Source organism: Crocuta crocuta, unplaced genomic scaffold, assembly GCF_008692635.1.
Source record: "Crocuta crocuta isolate KB4526 unplaced genomic scaffold, BGI_CrCroc_1.0 scaffold180, whole genome shotgun sequence".
NCBI lineage: Eukaryota > Metazoa > Chordata > Mammalia > Carnivora > Hyaenidae > Crocuta > Crocuta crocuta.
In genome coordinates, this window is record NW_027527549.1 from 6,175,118 (window position 1) to 6,194,547 (window position 19,430).

General features: G+C 39.8%; 1 protein-coding gene across 1 annotated transcript in view; it reads right to left on the reverse strand.

Annotated features, from left to right (window-relative positions):
- The window catches only part of NOTCH2 (notch receptor 2), a 164,965-nt gene that overhangs the window by 124,416 nt on the left and 21,119 nt on the right, over window positions 1-19,430 (reverse strand). The window lies entirely within an intron of this gene.

The following is a 19,430-nucleotide window of genomic DNA, read 5'->3' on the forward strand; positions in this document are numbered from 1 at the left end:
GCTCTTAATTAATCTGTGCCTCTATCCTCTAAAGATATTAAGAAAATTAAGGCTCTAACACCCATGACATGCCATGAGCACCTTGAAATTTGGATACATAAGGACTCATCAATGAATAGTTAGAAAGATCTGGGTAGATACCAGGTCACCATTATATTAATGAATTACTTAAGACTTCGAGTGAAGTTTTAAAAGAGTAAAACTTTTAATACGTAACAGAAATATCAACAATACTCATTGAACAAACTGTAATCAAGAGCCTAGCATATACAAGACACAATATTAGGATCCAGAGAAAAGGGGGAAATGGAATACATAAAAAATGAATAAAACGTAATCTCTAGCCTTAACGGGCTCACACAAAGATGGGGAATAGGCCACGAATACAGATTATAGAGGAGGCGGGGGGGGGTCAAAGTAAGGAAAATGAAAAGTTGATTTTGTACATCCAGATAAAACAATAATTCTCAAATTCATAAATTCCAGTTCTTTTATAAGGCAATGAAAAGGCGCTTCACGACCGCAATCCCTCCCCAAAACAGACTATCAGAAATAAACAGTAATATGGGGTGCCTTGGTGACTCAGTCAGTTAAGCCTCCGACTTTGGCTCAGGTCATGATCTCACGGTTCATGGGTTCGAGCCCCGCATCGGGCTCTGCTGACTGCCGGCTCAGAGCCTGGAGCCTGTTTCAGATTCTGTGTCTCCCTCTCTCTCTGACCCTCCCCTGCTCACACTGTCTCTTTCTCTCTCTCTCTCTCAGAAAGAAAGAAAACATTAAAAAAAAAAAAAAAAAGAAAGAAACAGTAACAGTAGAAACTTTCACTGATTTCAGCCAGAAGAGAAGGGAGGCTACCAAAGTCTACTACTCACTTGCTGGTTAACTAAATACCTTGATTGTTTAGCTTATAGAGTTGGAATTTTGATCCCCAAAACCCTTATCAAGAATCCTAATAACAATTGAAAAGGCAAGACAGAAAGCAATCTAGCTAAACAAAAAACAAAACTGAAGTTAGTGAACTTTTCCTGGAAAATTATTAGGATGTCCATTTCCTAGGATGGTTATAAACACTGAAAGCAAACCTGAGAAGTTTCCACCTCTGAGTTCCCTCCAGCCATACCACTCTATGGATAAACTGCTCAGTATCAGAGGCTGTAGGCCTGCCCTGCTTGGGCATCAGAATCAGCCTCTTTTTCGTGGTGAGAACAGGCACAAGCTGCATGGTACAACATCTCCTCCATGAACAATGACCGAGCAAGAGCCCTCGATTTTTCCCAGTACCGTTACCAAGTGATGGAACCATTTGAGGACATGTTTATAGAAATCTCATCCCTTAAAATACTAATATTTCAAAAATAGTTAATAAGCATAGCAGCTAACATACTGCACTTACTAAATATCAGATACTATTTTCAGCATTTACACAGACTAATACAATGTTCCCTACAATCCTATGAAGCAGTTAGTCTCATTATAACAGTTCCACACAAGGGTAAGTCACCTGCCTACCGCCACACCAGTGAGTTAAAGAGACAGAATTTGAACCTAGGGAGTCTAGATCCTACAAGAGAGTTTGTGCTCTTAACTACAGTGATACACTGCTTCCCACTCTGACATTTTTCTTCTCCGGATAGGCAGGATAGGTATTATTACACCCATTTACTAGAAAGTGAAGGCCAAGGAGGTTAGGTGACCTCCACGTGGAGCATCACACCACTAGCCTGTGGCAGTGATGGGCCTGGGACTCAGGTCTCTTAGTGAGTCCAGCCCTATTTCTGTGACAGCTGCTGGAATCATACAGTCTCTAAGCTGCAGCCTGAACAGGCAGATTCAGGAAGAGGCTCATCTTGTTGTCCATATCCCACTTCCCTGTAGGGCTCAAATGCTCCCTCTTCCCACACTGATAAGGCCGATGCTACAACTATAATTAAAACAGTTAATGTCAGGTTATTTCCTCCATACCAAAGTTCTCAAACTGCTTTTTTCATTCTCTTTAGACACTTTTATTAGTTTCAATGAGAACTTCCTGACTTTTTTCTATTTGCTTTTTTTCTTTAAATAAAAAAGAAACCTGTCAGTAGGAAAGGAATGTCCTGGAGGCGGGGAGCGGGCTTAGCTGCAGGCCTGCCTTCCCCCTGCAAGGAGTCCTGGCGCAGGGGAGACCAGAGCAGGGGAGACTGGAGATGTGAAACCCTGCCTCCAGCACTAGCCCGCTGTACGACTGCGAGCACAGCGCAACCTCACGGGGGCTCAATTTCCCTACCTGTAAACTACACTGGCATGGACTAAATGCTTCTGAAGGTCTCCTGCAATCCAACAGTGACACCTCCCTCATTAAAAAAGTATGTGAATGGCATGCCTGGTACCTGCAGAAATCGATGCAGACGGACATTAAGGACCTAGCCACCCATGACTCAGAAAGCCATGGGTGCAAAAAAATTACAGTCTGTTCCTATTAAGTGTCCTGGCAAATCATTAGTGACAGGTTCGGAGAAATACAAACAACCCAAAGTCAATATGTGGCAATCCATCTAGCAAATAACTTTACAGCCTAGCCTTAGCGAACCAATCAAATCCAATGACCAAAAAGGAGGTGGGCTCACAGGGCTAATAATTAATGCCATTTGGCTAATCTTTAGGATCACACTACCTTGACCCTTTAACATGTACTAAGCCACAGTGCTCAAAGTGTGCATCAGAGTCAACTGGAGGGCCTGCTGGACCCCACCCCCACAGTTTCAGATTGGGGAGATCTAGAGGGGGCCTGGGCATTTGCATTCCTAACAATTCCCCAGTGATGTTGACGTTACAAGTCTGAGGAATCATACTCTGAGAACAACTAAGGCCACTTTAAGGAATCCTCTAAGACTATATATATAATTAACTGGAAGTCTTAGATAATCTAGACAGTAATATAGTGCCTGAATTGACAAAAGAAAAATAAATTAAAATTTGAGATTCATTACTTTGCTCAGGAGTAGTTTGTAAATGAATAGTGTAATCATGAGCCATTCAAAGAGAGGTTAAAACTTTTATAACTTGAAAAAGTTGCAGTGTGACCAGGAAAGATCTCATTTCAAAATTCAATTTGCTCTTCTTCCAGTGTAAAATATTTAAATTTAACAGTGAAACTGAAAGCGCCTTTGTGGGGCACCTGGGTGGCTCAGTTGGTTAAGCCTCCGACTTCAGCTCAGGTAATGATCTCACGGATCGTGGGTTCAAGCCCCGCATCAGGCTCTATGCTGACTGCCAGCTCAGAGCCTGGAGCCTGTTTCAGATTCTGTATCTCCCTCTCTCTCTGACCATCCCCTGCTCACGCTGTCTATCTCTCTCTCTCTCTCAGAAATAAATAAACATTTTAAAAAATTGAAAGGAAAAAAGAAAGAAAGCACCTTTGTATTTGTAGAGTAAAAAACAAAGTGCTCAATCATACCCCATTTACAGCACAGATGCTTAAATGGATGTTTTAGTAGACTCAGAGAAATGAGTCACTCACAAAAAGGGTAACTTTTCCCCAAATTTTCATCTTAAGCCCTGGTGATCATACTGCTGACTGAAATCCATCTCATACACTGCGTGTGTGTGTGTGTGTGTGTGTGTGCGCGCGCGCGCGTGCGCATTCCTTCCTCCCCCCCAAAAGGGGTAAAAACAAAGAAAAGCAGTAGATTTCAATTTTATCATTCCATCACTTGGCAATGTGACACAAAATCTAGAAACCAATTTCTAATTTCCACACATTTTCTGGGCAATGTATTTGGAGACTAGGCTTCTAATACTGAAAACATACTTACAAAGCATCTGCTCTATGAGATGCTGGCCCTAATGTCAGGGATTCCACGGTTAACAGAATAAAGCCCTGTCCCCATGAAAAGAGAAAGATAGATAATAAGTGAATAAATAAATAATGTCATTTCAGACAGTGGTAAGTGATAGATTCTGTTGGAAACAGAACCCAGATTTGGGAGACAGAATAACCACAAAGGCTGGACAGGGTGACTAGGAAAGAAAGGCCTTTCTCAGAAGGTATCTTTGAGCCAAGATTTAAATGAACAAGAACCACGAAGTTGTGGGAAAGAATAAGCCCAAACAGAGAAAGGCCGTGAGATGGGCATGAGACAGATATTCCAGGTGCAGGCGGCTAGCAGCTATTCAGCAAGGCAGGGAGGGATAGGAGGCAGGCAGGGGTTAGACTCCGGTTTCCAGTCTAAGTGTGAAGGTAAGTACTGCTTGACTTTAAGCAAGGAAAATGACACCATCAGATTTGTGTTTGAAAACAGTCTTGATTGTAAAATATTCCAGTGAGTGAAGGGTTTTCTTTTTCTTTATTTATATAAACATATTCAAGTCATCCCTTTTTAGAATAGGTTGAAGACATCCATTTTCTTAGCTCCCCAAAAGTGGTAAGAATTTTATTCTAACCTCATCCAATCTCCCAGAAGCCCCACTTGGGTTGGTCCAACACTCTAATCTACATTGGCTTTCAGTTCTACTCAATTCTCAGAACTTACTCTCTGGCTTCAGAAGAACCCACGGAGGTCTATGCAGTACCTTCACACAATGCCATGGTTCATACTTCTTCCAGGGACTGGCCATTTCTTACTTCTTCCAGTCTAAACCCTCAGGCTCGCTTTCAAGACTGCAGCCCACCTTACCTGCCCAGCACCCTCCCCCACCACAATAAACGCAGTCCCTCCCTGGAGCAGATCACCACTGCCTCAGTTCCAGGCCTGCACCTGCTTCTCAGATTCCTCTGCTGCCACTTCCCTCCACCATCTACGTTCTACTCATTCCTCCGAGGCCCAGCCCACCTTCTCTCTCCCTCATAGCTTCTGACTCTTAAGACACTCATAACTCACTCACAGTTTACCCTTAATTCCAGGCTGTCTTCTCTCTCTGCTTTTCCATGTTTAAGTTCCTAGATGATAGAATACATTTCTTCTTCTCTATTTGAGGCAATAGAGTTAAATGCACCAGCAACTGGTTTGGCTCCTGGCTCCACCATCTACTACCCATCTCTGTATCCTCTTTGTGCTTCAGTTTCTTCACTATAAAATCATCTCTCAGAGCCCTGGTAAGAGTTAACTGAATTAATCATTTAAACAACCTCAAACAGGGGTGTCTGGGTGGCTCAGTCGGTTGAGCAACCGACTTCAGCTCTGGTCATGATCTCACGGTTTGTGGGTTCAAGCCCCGCGTCGGGCTCTGTGCTGACAGCTAGCTCAGAGCCTGGAGCCTGCTTCGGATTCTGTCTCCCTCTCTCTCTGACCCTCCCCTGTTCACATTGCCTCTCTCTCTCTCTCTCTCAGAAATAAATAAAAACATTAAAAAAATTAAACAACCTCATACAATGCCTGATACATAGTAAGAGCTCAAAAAAAACCTAGCTCACATAGTAGGTACTTAAATTCCTGGTAACTAAATGCATGATAAATGGTGCCTTTAGGGAAATGTTATATCAATCAAACCCCAGTTTAAACATATTGGGAAATCTAGAAGAATATAAGAGCCCTAGGCAATTTAGGATGTAATATCATTAGGTGGAATAAATTCTTCCCAGTTGTCATCAATAACAGTCTAGGAAAAGACATACTGAACTACTATAAACAACAACAACAGAGGTCACTGCTTTAAAAGAAGGGAGGGGGTAGCACTCTAGGAATAAGAAGCCACTTGCTAAAGGTACACATTATATATGAGCAAAAAAGTCTTTCAATTTTAATACATTTCTATTAACATTTGTTGAAGAACTCACTATGAGCATGGCCTTTCACTAGGCATTGCATGGAAATCAAACAAAAATTAAACAATTCCTGTCCTTACAGTCCACACAATCTAATGAAGGGAAGTTAGGGGTAGGGGCAAAGAGAATGTGATCTACCCAAATGACTCTAAGATAAATATAAACAAAAGAGAAATTGTTTTGACTATATATCTTTAGCAGACCCTCTTCATATCAATCGCAAGGCCACTCCAAAAAGAGCTGCTAAGAAATACAACCCAAACCCTTGTTGTTTAGCACTGTGTAACTCGGTCCAGATAAGGTTCCAGTATCTACTGAAGTTTATTGGCCCTATTTGTCTATAAATATTGCAAAAAACAGGATAAGCTGTCATCGATTTTAACCAGTTCCAGGGCTTCAGGAATTTGCCCATTTAGGGACTAGCCCAAGGTATCCTGACTTGATGAAATCTTCCTTAAAATTTCGTCCAGGTGTCTGCCTAGGTTTTCCAGGGCTTTTCAGTATCATGCCAGCTACGTATCATTGGGTTAAAAGCCTCCCTTTGTTTTACGGATCTCTAACATGAGTAATTGGGTCTGCACCCCAGCCAGCTGTAATCCGAGCAGCCTTCAGTGTGTTTCACTGGTTGCATTAACATGTAATCGCTGTGAACTGGCATTACTTGTTGCTTTGCAGCCTCTTCAAATAAGCCTCTGTTGTCTATCTCACATGGTTTCCTCCATATTCTGCTCCGTTGGTCTTCAGTGTGGTATCTGTTTGTGTTTATATCCACTGCTCACTCAAAAGCCGTTTTAATATCTTCAGTGGGTGGGGTTCCTCCAATATGTGAATAGAAGGTAGACAGGGACTTTTTAATTTTCTCTTCAACGTTTATGCAAATTTTGAGCACCAGCATTTGAGAGAGAAGTCCTCTGTGTTTATGCCCTAAGACCTTGGCTACAGCTCACTGCTGCTTCTTCAGACACATGGTGTCTGGAAGAGACTCGGTAAAATGAACAAAGCAAAGTTTTCTAAAATGCCTCCTTGCATTATTACCAAAAGTAGGAGAATTGAGGGCAGACAAAGAGACATCAGGGATTTGCAAAAATTCTCATAGCACCCTGTGATTTCAAACAACAAACTTCCACTAACTTTTTATTCCATTTTCTGGGATCAAGCCATGAAAAAAAAAAATCCAAACAAATAGAAGTGCAGAAGCTTCAAATCCCAAGTGGTGCATTTAAATACAAACAAAGTAGAGAAACATCTGTCTTCCTCCTCGAAATTCATCTTGATTAAAAGGCAAATAAATACAACAAGGAAGATACCAGTTTTTATCTTCCTGATAGTGTTACAAGGATTTCTAGGTCCTTTACAGATATAATTTAATAGAAACTGTGTTTCCTATTTAAGAGATGCTGATACCAGACCCATAGAGATTAAGGCTTAGGCTAGAGTTCACAGCAAAATATTACTACTTTTCAAAAACAGGTATATCTTGATTTAAGAAAATATAACCAACAAAAACTGAAGTTATAAATTACATAACTGAGCCTGGGTGGCTCAGTCAGTTAATCATCCAATTTCAGCTCAGGTCATGATCTCACATTGTGGGTCGAGCCCCACGTCAGGCTCTGTGCTGACAGCTCAGAGCCTGGAGCCTGCTTCAGACTCTGAGTCTCCCTCTCTCTCCGTCCCTCCCCAACTCATGCTCTGTCTCTGTCTCTCAAAAATGAATATACGTTAAAAAATTTTTAATAAATAAATTACATAAGGGTGTTTTTGACATTAGTAATTAGTAATGTAATTTTCATTTTATAAAGATAACCACCCTAATGAATTGATGAATCTAGGATAATCTTTGATTTTAAAAATCCCTATTTTATCTATTTTATACTATTGGATTTACTGCAAAAACCAAAATCCATCAATATTTGCTGTGTTATATTGACATATACTATGCACTGTGTTATTTCCTTTTTTATTTTTGTCTTCTCAAAGACTGCAGAAAAATTTTAATTTATGATTTAAATAAAATGAATAATCATAAAAATATATTTATAAATCAGATGTGGCCAAATTGTTAATAATCACCTGTGCATTCTTTCACTTGGAAAATACTTCACCTCCTTTTCTTCCTTATCCATTTAGCTTACTCCTACCTATATTTCAAATCACAGATAAAAGAATACCTTCCTTAAGCCCTCAGAGACCCTCCAGTCTGATTCAGATGTCCCTCCTCTGTGCTCCCACTACATCCTAGGCCAAGTTTTTTAAAAGTGCTGGCTCACCTGTCTCTCTCCCTCATCTCTCTGCAAATTCCCTAAGATGGTGACCATGACTAGCTCATCCTTGCATGCCCGGGACCTAGCCCAGTGCCAGAACCGTAAGCAGGTATGGTTAATACTCATAAGATATTCAATGAACTATCTTTAACACAAAACCTAGTTACAAAGTCAACAACCAATTTGTGTTTAAAATGTTCTAAGGCTTCAATTTTAATAAGTATAGTGATCCCAAATGTGACTGTGCCTAATAATTCTGATTTCATTTTGTATAAGCAGAAAAGTAAAATGAGAAGGAAATAATGGTTCAAATTTCCTGGCCTTTAACAGGGATGAGAAGTTGAGAAAGTGGAACTACACTTTTATAATCTTCACAAAACTAAAATATATTTGGAAGTTCCTGCCTTAAAATTTACATGAATTAAAGATACATCCTCCCCCACTCTTCCCCATGAATCTATGTGTATTATGGTTAAGAATTGATTTAAGGGGCACCTAGGTGGCTCAGTCAGTTGAGCATCTGACTCTTGGTGTCAGCTCTGGTCATGATCTCACATTGAACCGAGCCCCCAAGTCAGGCTCTGTGCTGACAGTGCAAAGCCTGCTTGGGATTCTATCTTTCTCCCTCTCTGTCCATCTCCCTCCCTCCCAAAATAAATAAAGTTAAAAAAATGAATTAATTTAAATGGGTTGAACAGCAGCCAAAGTAATTTACATTTAAACAGCAAGTGCAGAAAACAGTAATAAATATTTCCAAGTGAATGGCAAGCTAAGATCATATGTTTTCATTATATGGTACCATTTTCCCCAAGAGTAGATTCACTAGTACACATCCACAGAGAAATAAGCACCAATCTAATCCAAAGTAGCCCTGGTGCATTTCTTCAATATGAGCATCTAACCCTTTGGAAAATGACACTGATCAAAATAATTACAGGATTTATATAGCCAAAAGGTTCAGGTTCTCAGTATAATAAAACCCAAAGGGGGAAAAGAAGCTCTATCAAATCTAGAAGTTAAATTATTCTATACTATTGACCACTCTATATTTATATATAGTGATATATAGTGGTCAAAAAAGGCCAATCTGAGGTATTATTCCATCATCTTATATCTTCTATTACCTCCTCTATTCTATGATCTATATCTGTTCTGCTATCAGAAACAAATTCAGCCTGTCACCAATTTCCTGTGCTTTTAGTAAATGCTCCCTTTTTAAAGACTTTAAAAGACTATTTTGTTAAGTAAAGCTTCATTTTTTTAAAAGCTATTAATTTTACATAACTGGGTGTTATGTGGAAACCAATTTGACAATAAACTATTTGCTAAAAAATAAATAAATAAAAATTAAAAAAAAAGTTCTTTAAACTCTTAAAAAAAAAAAAACTCTTAATTTTAAATACATGCTTTTAAGTACCCTGGAAAAGAATTTTATAAATATATATAATCTTCTTGCTACCCACCCAAGAGAAACAAAGTGCTCTTTTAGCTTAAATTGTTCACAAAGCTTTTTAAAAGGAGCAATTTCTATTGTTTGTTAATTTAGAGGTAGAGAACAAAATTATGTTAAATATAAAAATGGAAAAACCTGAGATTGTTACATTATATAAAATCATGGAGAATTTCCAAAACCGAATGGGGAAAATCCAGAAACAGCCCCACATTTCTTCATGGGTATCCCTTCCACAGCCTTTTTTAAAAACTTTGGGTGTAGCAGTGAAGGTACTCCCAAGAATCAAGTCACCAGAACACCATAAACCATCACCGTGTGACAAAGTCTGAGTTCAGCATAAAGCACTACGACATGTGAAGCAAACTGTTTTGAAGCCAGGGCCTGCAGATCATGAGAGACTCTTGAATGCTGACAAAAACTGAGGACTGATGGATGTTGGGGGGGGAGGGAAGGATGGGCACGGAGAGGGGCACTTGTGGGGATAAGCACGGGGTGTTATATGGAAACCAACTTGACAATAAACTATTTGTAAAAAAAAAAAAAAAAAAAAAGAAGCTCAGATCGCAACACTTGGTTATTTCTACATGATTATCTGGGTGACGGAGGTTCCACATCTTCATCCAAAACCGAACACTACTCACCTGTGGACAATATTCAACTCAAAACTCCTGCACATATCACCAAGAACTGTCTAAACCCAAGAGCTCAAAAGGTCCTACCCAGAATATTCCAGATAAGCACAGAAACCAGCATGGTGAGGAAAATGTCTAAATCTGGAGCTGGTAAATGTATATCGTTCCCATTTCCAGGGAAGATGTCTGGGACAACAACCTTGGAATAGAGGAAGGCAGACACTAGGAAAATATCAAATCTTTGTTGACTACTGAGGGGAAAAAAATGTAATATAGCACCATACTTTATTTTTTATTTAGTTTTATTTTCAATCGCTCCTTTCTTTTCACTTGTTTCTTCAAACACAGATGAATGTCAACTCACATCAATGTAACTTGGGCCCCAGGTCGACAGAAAAAAAGTAACAATAATGTACACTTAAAGATATCTGAAGAGCTGATAATTTCATTGTTCAATCAAGCCCTCTTTAAATTCCTTCTCCTCCGACACACAACTGCTCATATTTTTTCTTTACTGTGAGTATAAGTAAGAATTTATCTCTAAGATTACTTAGGTATCTATGGAGTTATTGCGGTCATGTTAATAAAAACAGCCCAGCACACGGACAGCCACAATCTGGTGTACAAATGGTCATGGCCATTCTTGTTCATCCAGTTGTCGCTGTGGGTGCCCAAAGAAAGGCAGTAAAGACAGAAAATGTTGTCTACATTAAATGATCATATCAGAACTTGAGATTTCCATGTTTGTTTTTAAAAAAGGAAGGAAACCTAGATTTCTCCATTTGCAGCAACACTTGATTTGGCACACCCGAAATTTATGTTGCCTTCATGAAGGTTTTCTTAGTTCTAGAGAGGCAAAGAAACTTCTCTTGTTTTCAGCTTTGGTCCAGAGTTCTCAGGAGAGCTACAGAAATAATGTAAACCTCAATATATTACATTAAAATCGAGGGGGGGAGGTAAATTGTACAAGGGGTGTTGGCTTTCTGGAACCCAGTCTTCCTCAACTCTTATAAATGAATCATAAATTCCTAGAGGAATTTAAAAAAAAAAAAAAAGCAGATTCCCTAACCTGCAACCCATTCCATCTACTTTGCTGCCATTCTTCCTGCCAGGCAGCCCAAGGGCGTTCCAGTAAAAGACGGATTTTGGACTGAACAATATCTCACCATGTCTGTTCTACCTAGCTTCAACCCATATATGATGTTAAGCATATGGTGAATGTTTGAAAAATGTTTTCAAAGCCAAAGTGTTGAGGGAATAGGCCAGTTTTCTATCTCCTTCCAAGAGAACATAAACAAGTCCCTAATTTCCCACAAAAGAAGACAAAAATAAAATCTGCAAAATGATAGTTTATTCTAGCTTTCTAAGGTCAGGAAGACCTGGCAGAGAAGATATTTTCATCTCTTTTGTTTATCTCTCTTAAAATAATCTCCTTAGTAAAAATTCATTCCACTTCGGGGACATGGGAGTGATATTCATGTAGAACAAGAGGGATTTAGAAAGGGAGTTTTACCAGTTACACCACTCCAGGCCCAGTGGGAATGTCCTTCCCACCATCACCTCATCACATTAACAGGATTAAGTCCTTTGGAAAACCGGTATTAGAGCAAGTAACCTGTATTAGAGCAAGTAACCCTGAGTTCAAGGAAAAGCACAAAGGATTTAAGCAAATGTGGTTATTAGTGTAGTGTTGGTGATTAAATAACATTTCTCCTCCTCCCTACCAAAGCACACATTACCTCATCGAGAATAGCATTATAATCACTTTGACTATAAGCCTAAATATCAATTACCATAGAGAGTTTCAAATACTTTATATTAAAAATGTCAAGTGAATCAAGTATCCTCCACCTCATGTGATACGGTTTTTTAATTAAGTAGAAAAGTTCATAAATCTGTACAGAAGTGGGCTTCTATATGTGCCCTTCCAACTCCACAGAAAGTAACCTCCAATACAATACAATATCTTACCCTCAAGGAGTAACTCTAATGATGTGAATTTCAGAAAAGTAGTCAGTCATAGCTAAGTTAGTTGGCTGGCCAGTGTCCTTCCAGTTAAATGAGAGTAACGAGCATCTGCTCTCCCTACAGATGGAGTGGTACTGACTTGGCAACATGCATTTAGGATTAATGTCTCAGCGTCTACTGGGCAGGGATTTTTTAGCTGGCTTCCATCTATGTGCCCTCACCCAAACCTACAAGTATTGTAAGACTAATGTGAACACTGGCCAAACAAATCAGACAGTCAGCTCCCAACTCTCAGTCCTGCTAAATAAGACAATGCTACAATAAAAATACCATAGTTTCAAAACATTTTCATACAAATGACCTCATCTGATCCCTACAACAACCCTGTTAAGGCATGCAAATTGGTTATAGCTCCATTTACAGAAGAGGAAACTGCAACTCAAAGAAATAAGGAACTTGCCCAAAGTCATTCAAGTCAAGATGACCAAACCGGCACCAGAACAGTCTTTTATCTACCAGTCCAACGTCCTTCCACTCACTACATCTGTTAAGATGCAGTCAGAAGAACCTATCTACCCAAACCTGCAAACCTCTATAATATAACATTCGCATGTAGATAAACACCCACATACCAGTTATGTACATAAAAACATTCATGCCAAAGACCGGCTAATGACTATAGGCTTATCAAAAATAAAACTAAGACTAAGTTAAGTTCCTAGGGTAAGAGGGGCCACGGATGCTACATTTCAGAACGACTTCACATGCACATGCCCTAACAAGGACGGACATACATTCATTTGTATCACTCCTACCTCCACAACATAAGAATCCCAGTTTGGAAAACTTGCCAACTCTAGATTTCAATACACTGCTTTGTATTATTTCTCAAGAAAAAGACAAGAACAAACTACCCTATGAGGTAAAAGAATGGATGAAATTGTACAGAGGTCTTCCTTTGTAAAATTAGTACATACCACCTTTTCTCAAGCACAGAGTAGCATCAAGAAGCAAAATGAAATTATGGAACCAGATCATAAGAATGATCACATCTTATATGTTGACAATATTTTACTCTTAAGAAGGGTGTGACTCTATCAAAAGCAGGCGACCCATCATTTGATCAAGCTACCCATAATTCAGTTTATCGGAAATAAACCCCTCCAGAGAACACATCTGCAGTTACGTGAGTGAAAACTGAACCTTTAAACAGAAAAAGTGTGGCCTGCTAGTCAGAGAAGGCACATAATAACTCATGTGGCAAACGAGAATGCCAAAAGAGACACAATATTTTCTTCATCTGGTCTGCAATTCTCCAATTAAAGGAACCAACTGAGAGGGGGGAAAAAAGACAAAATTTACCTTCCAAAACCAAGGAATAAACTATGCAGGCACATACCCTTAATCATACTGGATCCCATTTGAGGAAACGTTAAACAGCTCGTGGCACTATTTTTCCACAAGTCTCAAAACACTGGACTCTTGTCTTCTAAAGTCAAAAGGATAAATTTCATCATTACAGGTTGGTATAATGTTCCACAAAATACCACCCTACTGCATGTCCACACCACTAAAAAACTTAGAAAAATAATGACACATTAAAACAGATTACTTTTCTGTTTTTCTTATGACTTCTTTTTAAAGGATATCTGACACCATATATCAACTCTGATCCACGAACTGATAAATTCAAAACTAAACTTTAAAATGCAATTGGTCTACAATGGATAATACACTTTCCACAAATAAATACTCCATCAAAATTCAGAAAATCTGATGATACAATCTAAAGAGAAAATGGATTTTTGAAAAGTATCAGGGAAAAAGAAAACTAGCTATAATTGAAAAAGAAATGGGCAATTTCTTTTTTTGCATGTAAGCCTCACTTCTGAAACAAGAGTTGTCTTTGCTCAGCTGGAGGAAAACCACAAGAGCTGGAATAACTCACTTAATGTACTGTCCCTCCTTATGTTAAAATGACACTGTTGACTCACCCTCAATAGGACATGTGCTCAGTTTAACTCGTTTTTCCAGTAACAGTAATGAAATGAGCTGCTCTAATATTGAAATGATTTGCATTCTTATGACTAAAAAAATATATATGTGGAAACAGGTACAAATACAGAATACATGTCCCTGAGTTTGTCTGACTCTGCTGTGTAGCCAAAGTGAGTTGTATCCCTCTCTCTAATTTGCTCTCCAGTCCCTCCATAAAGGATGACCAGTGCTACTCCTTTTCACTTCATTACAAAAATGGAATTTTCTTCTAATTACCAAAGTAATCTTTCACAGCATTTACTCAGTATATCTTTATCTCAGCTAATCCCCACAGTCCTGGGCTTCCAAACTCTGAAATGAAATGAAAAAATTCATTTCCTTTACTTCTGATTACAAGCTTTGTTCAACTTTGGGGGATACTGCAGAAGGCCTACAACACACCAACAACCCTTGTGTGGTACCAACAACATTCACCAGCACTCCATAGCAAAGTACAGCATATCGTCCATTGTATTCCTGTCATTTCTAATTTGCTCTCCAGTTAAGACTGAAGGAATTTTTTTTTAAATCAGCAAACATTAACAAGCCCTAATGTGGATTATGAGGTTAATCACTAGAATGGTGGGGAGAGAAGTCTTAAAGACATCAAACAAAGTTTTACACCAACACAGACCAAGAAAGGGACAGTTGCGGAGTACCTGGCTGTCTCAGTCCATGGAGCGTGAGACTCTTGATCCCAAGGTCCTGAGTTCTAGCCCCAGGCTGAGGGTATGGTTTACTGTAAAAAAATTTTTTTTAATGGAAAAAAAAGGGGGGGGGTGTTCATTGTTTCCTTAAATCAAAACCACGATTTTTTCTCAAAAAGGATTCAACTTAATTCACATACATCCTCCATTCTTACATAACCAACTCTGGAAAGATCATTTTTTCATTCAACTTACATTCAAAAACTATCTTGCGGAGGGACATTACAAATATTGGGAGTAAGAGGTGCCTGTATGGCTCACTTGGTTAAGCATCCAACTCTTGACTTTGATTCAGGTCATGATCTCATGGTTCATGAGACTGAGCCCCACACCAGGTTCCATGCTATCAGTACAGAACCTGCTTGGAATTCTCTCTCTCTCTCCCCCCCCACCCATGCTCGCTCGCTCACTCTCTCTCTCAAAATAAATAAATAAACTTTTAAAAAAAGAAATATTGGGAGTAAAAAATAATATGCTTAATGAAAGAATAGCTTTAAAAAATTTTTTTTAATGTTTTATTTATTTCTGAGAGAGAAAGACAGCGTGAGCAGGGGAGGGTCAGAGAAAGAGGGAGATACAGAATCCAAAATGGGCTCCAGGCCCTGAGCTAGCTGTCAGCACAGAGCCCAACGCGGGGCTCAAACCCACAAACCGGGAGATCATGACCTGAGCAGAAGATGGATGCTCAACCGACTGAGCCACCCAGGTGCCCCTAAAAGAACCAGTAGCTTTGACATTAAACTCTTCAGTGTTCATTCTGGACCAGTAGTCTGCAAAATGAGATGTGTGTATCCCAGAAGTGGAGGGGTACAAAGCCACCCCTGGGGGCACCAGAGGCACTTTAAAACCATATACACATTTACAGTCTAAAAACTATATAATTAAGCTTTACTAAGAGTTAACATATGTATGTATGGGTGAATAGTTGTACATGTATATAATTTGAAAATATTTATTTACCTACTTGGAGGAGAGGGTCCATGCTAAAACAAGAGTTTTTCTTGGGTCATAAATCGTATTACAAGTTTGGAGGTTGCTGTTTTACTCCTGTGTTTCACAAACTAGGACACACATACCCAAGTGAGTACACAGCATGTAAGGGAAAATGCAAAGATAAACCTGGTACATTTTCCTGGTGCCTCTATTTCATTTAGTCTAGGGTAAGTGACGGTCACTCTTTTCTGTAATGAGAGGCTTTGGCAGAGAACTCTGGTGAACACATAGTAGAATGAAAGGGGCCAGAGATTGATAACCTAGGTACTCTGCTGGCTCTCTATCATCCAGCCATCTGACTGAAGGCCAATCACCTCACTCCTCCAGGGCTTTTTAGGCTCCTTCTCACTTGTATTTTTTGATTCACAAGCTAAGGTTTTCATCCTATCCTTACCTACTTCTTCATGTCATTCTTCTAACTAGACTGCATTACCCTCTCCTCCCCATCAATCTCCATCCCTGCCTCCCTCCCCGATGAGGCCTTGACTCTGCATTTCCTCTGCTTCCATGGACCTTGATATGACGCTAAAAGGCACTTGCTGGAAGGGTTTGTAAGCATCCTCAAGTTATTTCCAAGTGGCTTCCATTACTCCTAGACAGACTGTAAGTCCCTTGGTATAAAATGCTGGAGCAGCGTTCTGTAGGAGGACCAACCATAGATCACCACCTGATCGTGCTGACAATCCACAGCCCTGCCCCTGATGCAAATCAGCAATGTACTGATTTAGGGGGGAAAGTGTTAGGAACCTAAATTATCCACATAATGAAGGCGTTTGGTGAAAGAAGAGAGGAGAGGAGAGGAGAGGAGAAGAGAAAGCTGAAACCATGCCTAGGCAAGCTAGGCTATGAGGAAAATAACTCTGAACTCGACAAGAACAAAATGAGGAACTAGGGACAGCACAGAGAAGTGTTAACTCATGCTGGTAGGATGCCCCCTCTCACTCCAAACCACCGAGTTCAAGGCCCAGCCATGGCTACCCTGTCAAAATAATCTGTAATCACACAAGTCAATGTATGAAACTTGCTTAGAGCCTGGCACTGTTAGTTAATATCATTATCATCATTCCATCAAATACACGAGAACCAACAGGAGAAATGCTACATCTTCATCTGCAGGCTTTGGGGATTTCGTGGCATAATTTTCACCTACCCAGAACAGAAGGACATTCAACTTCCCTTTTCAGGTTTTGTCAACATCTCCAAAGGTTCCATGGCATATTTCCATCACGTGAAAAGATAAGACTCAATTCCCAGGCAATAGAGTGCGCTTTTAAGGAAGCAGCATGATGTGAGAAAGGAAGCAGTGGACCAGGGGTGAAAAACTCAGACATCTGGTCCTTGTACACTGACTATTCTGTGCTCTTGAAAACTTACTTACTTTTCTAAGGCTTACATTTTTTAATCTCTTTTTTAAAATGATGATTAGATGACCTACGGTCCCATAGCCAATGAGGCAACAGTTTGCAAACATTTTTTTTTATTGTGACCTACAGTAAGAAATATATTTTAAGTCAGAACTCAACATTCACACATATACATACATAGAAAAAAAATTTTCAAGAAACAATGCTTATCCTATGTGGTATTTTCTATTCAGTTCCAATTTCCCCCCAAAAGTACTGTTTGAAACCAACCAAATTGGTTTCATGCCCCAGTAGTGGTCATAATGTACAGTTTAAAAACCTTGGACTAGAGCATGGAAGCAAAGTATGCCCCTTCAATAACACAGACATAGCTCCACCCAGCTGTCTCATCTTGGGTAAGTTACCAACCCTTTCAAAATTCATCTTTGAGATCAAGATGAAAACACCAGGGTTGTTATAACATGGGATAATAAAGGTAAAGCACTTAGCTGCATTATTTCTGACACAGAACAAACACTCAATAAAAAGTTGTGATGAGGAGCACCAGGGTGGCTCAGTTGGTTAAGCGTCCGACTTCCGCTCAGGTCATGATCTCAAAGTTTGTGAGTTTGAGCCCCATATCAGGCTCTGTGCTGATGGCTCAGAGCCTGGAGCCTGCTCCGGATTCTGTGTCTCCCTCTCTCTCTGTTCAGAGCTCATGCTCTCTCTCAAAAATAAACATTAAAAAAAAATTTAAGTTATGGTGATGATTAATAATATCAGTGCCATTATTATGAAACTCAAATACTCCAAAGGAAAGTACAGGAAAAGGAACAGGCTCACCTCCAAGCATCAATAAGCAGCAAAACTGATATCAAGTTAATCCCAGCCTATGCTTATTAAACTTCCACACACAAAGGGATTTTTGTGTGCTTTCTTTACAGTATCCCCTAACAACTATAACAGTGGCTGGCACATAGTGGACACTCACATACTTGTTGGATGAATTAACTAATACATCTGGACGCTCACCTCTGTGCACTGGAAACACAGTGAAAAGATCCCAGCCTGCATTGCTCCCTCTCCCCCCAAACTCAAGCACCTGATGTGATGCTGCTTTAAGCCAATGGTTCTCAAAGTGTAATTTCCAAAACAGCAGCAGCATCTGGGAACTTGTCAGAAATGCAAATAATGAGGTCCTACTCCAGGCCTCCAGAATCAGATACTCAAGGGGTGGGCCCTGGGCCCAGCAATCTGTGTTCCAATAAGCCCTCCAAACCTGATGCACATTCAAGTTTGAAAACCACTATTCCAAACTGTGATGACTTGAAACCTTATAGCAATCCCAGGGAGCTGTATGTACAACCAAAGGGACTCCTGCAAAGGTCATTAGTCATAGGAACTAGTTACTAATCTAGTTCAACCAAGACTCTTTAGAGCCAGCTACAACCTCCAAGGAAGTTCCCAAGAATGGCTTCGTCTCAGCTCACCACTACAGCCTAAAGTGGACAAAACAAAACAAAAACAAAAACCCTTTGAAACAACTACTCTAAGTTCTGTACAAGGCCTAACTCTTAGAAGGAATACAAAACCTTTTTTTTTTTGAGAGAGAGGGAGAGGGAGAGGGGGGGAGAGAGAGAGAGAGAGAGAAAGCACCCCAAGCAGGCTCCACACCCAGTGTGGAGCCCAATATGGAGCTCAATCTCACCCGTAAGACTGTGACCTGAGCCAAAATCAAGAGTCAGATACTTAACTGACTGAGCCACCCAGGTGCCCCACAAAACCTATTTCTTAAGCGGCCTCTTAGCTAAATACATTCCTTGGGCTCACACTGTCCCATATCCACACTTCTGCACCACAGGCTCAAGATGCTTTCTGAAAATCTACATTTGCTCTCAAAAGGTAAGCTAGGTCTCACAGCCGGTCTCCACATGGCAACCTTGGCACTGAAATTGAATGGCATTGCAATTTTACCCACCTTGCATTTGACCACTTGCCAAAATCAATGATAACCAGTTAAGCATCCATTTTGTACACACACACATGCTTCAGAAAGAAGATAATCAAATATTAAAACTCCAAAATTAAAGTTTATAATATGTTAATAAATCAAACAACACATCTGTATCACTAGATTGAGTCTGTTCCTTCAGAGAGTCATAGGAAAACTCAATAATTTCTATAAAACCTCAATTTTCCAAAAGCCACCTTAGTCAGAAGCCCTACAGAGTATGACTCTAGTTAGAAACAATAAGATTTAGAGATAACCAGTGATTTTTATCAAAAAGCAGGA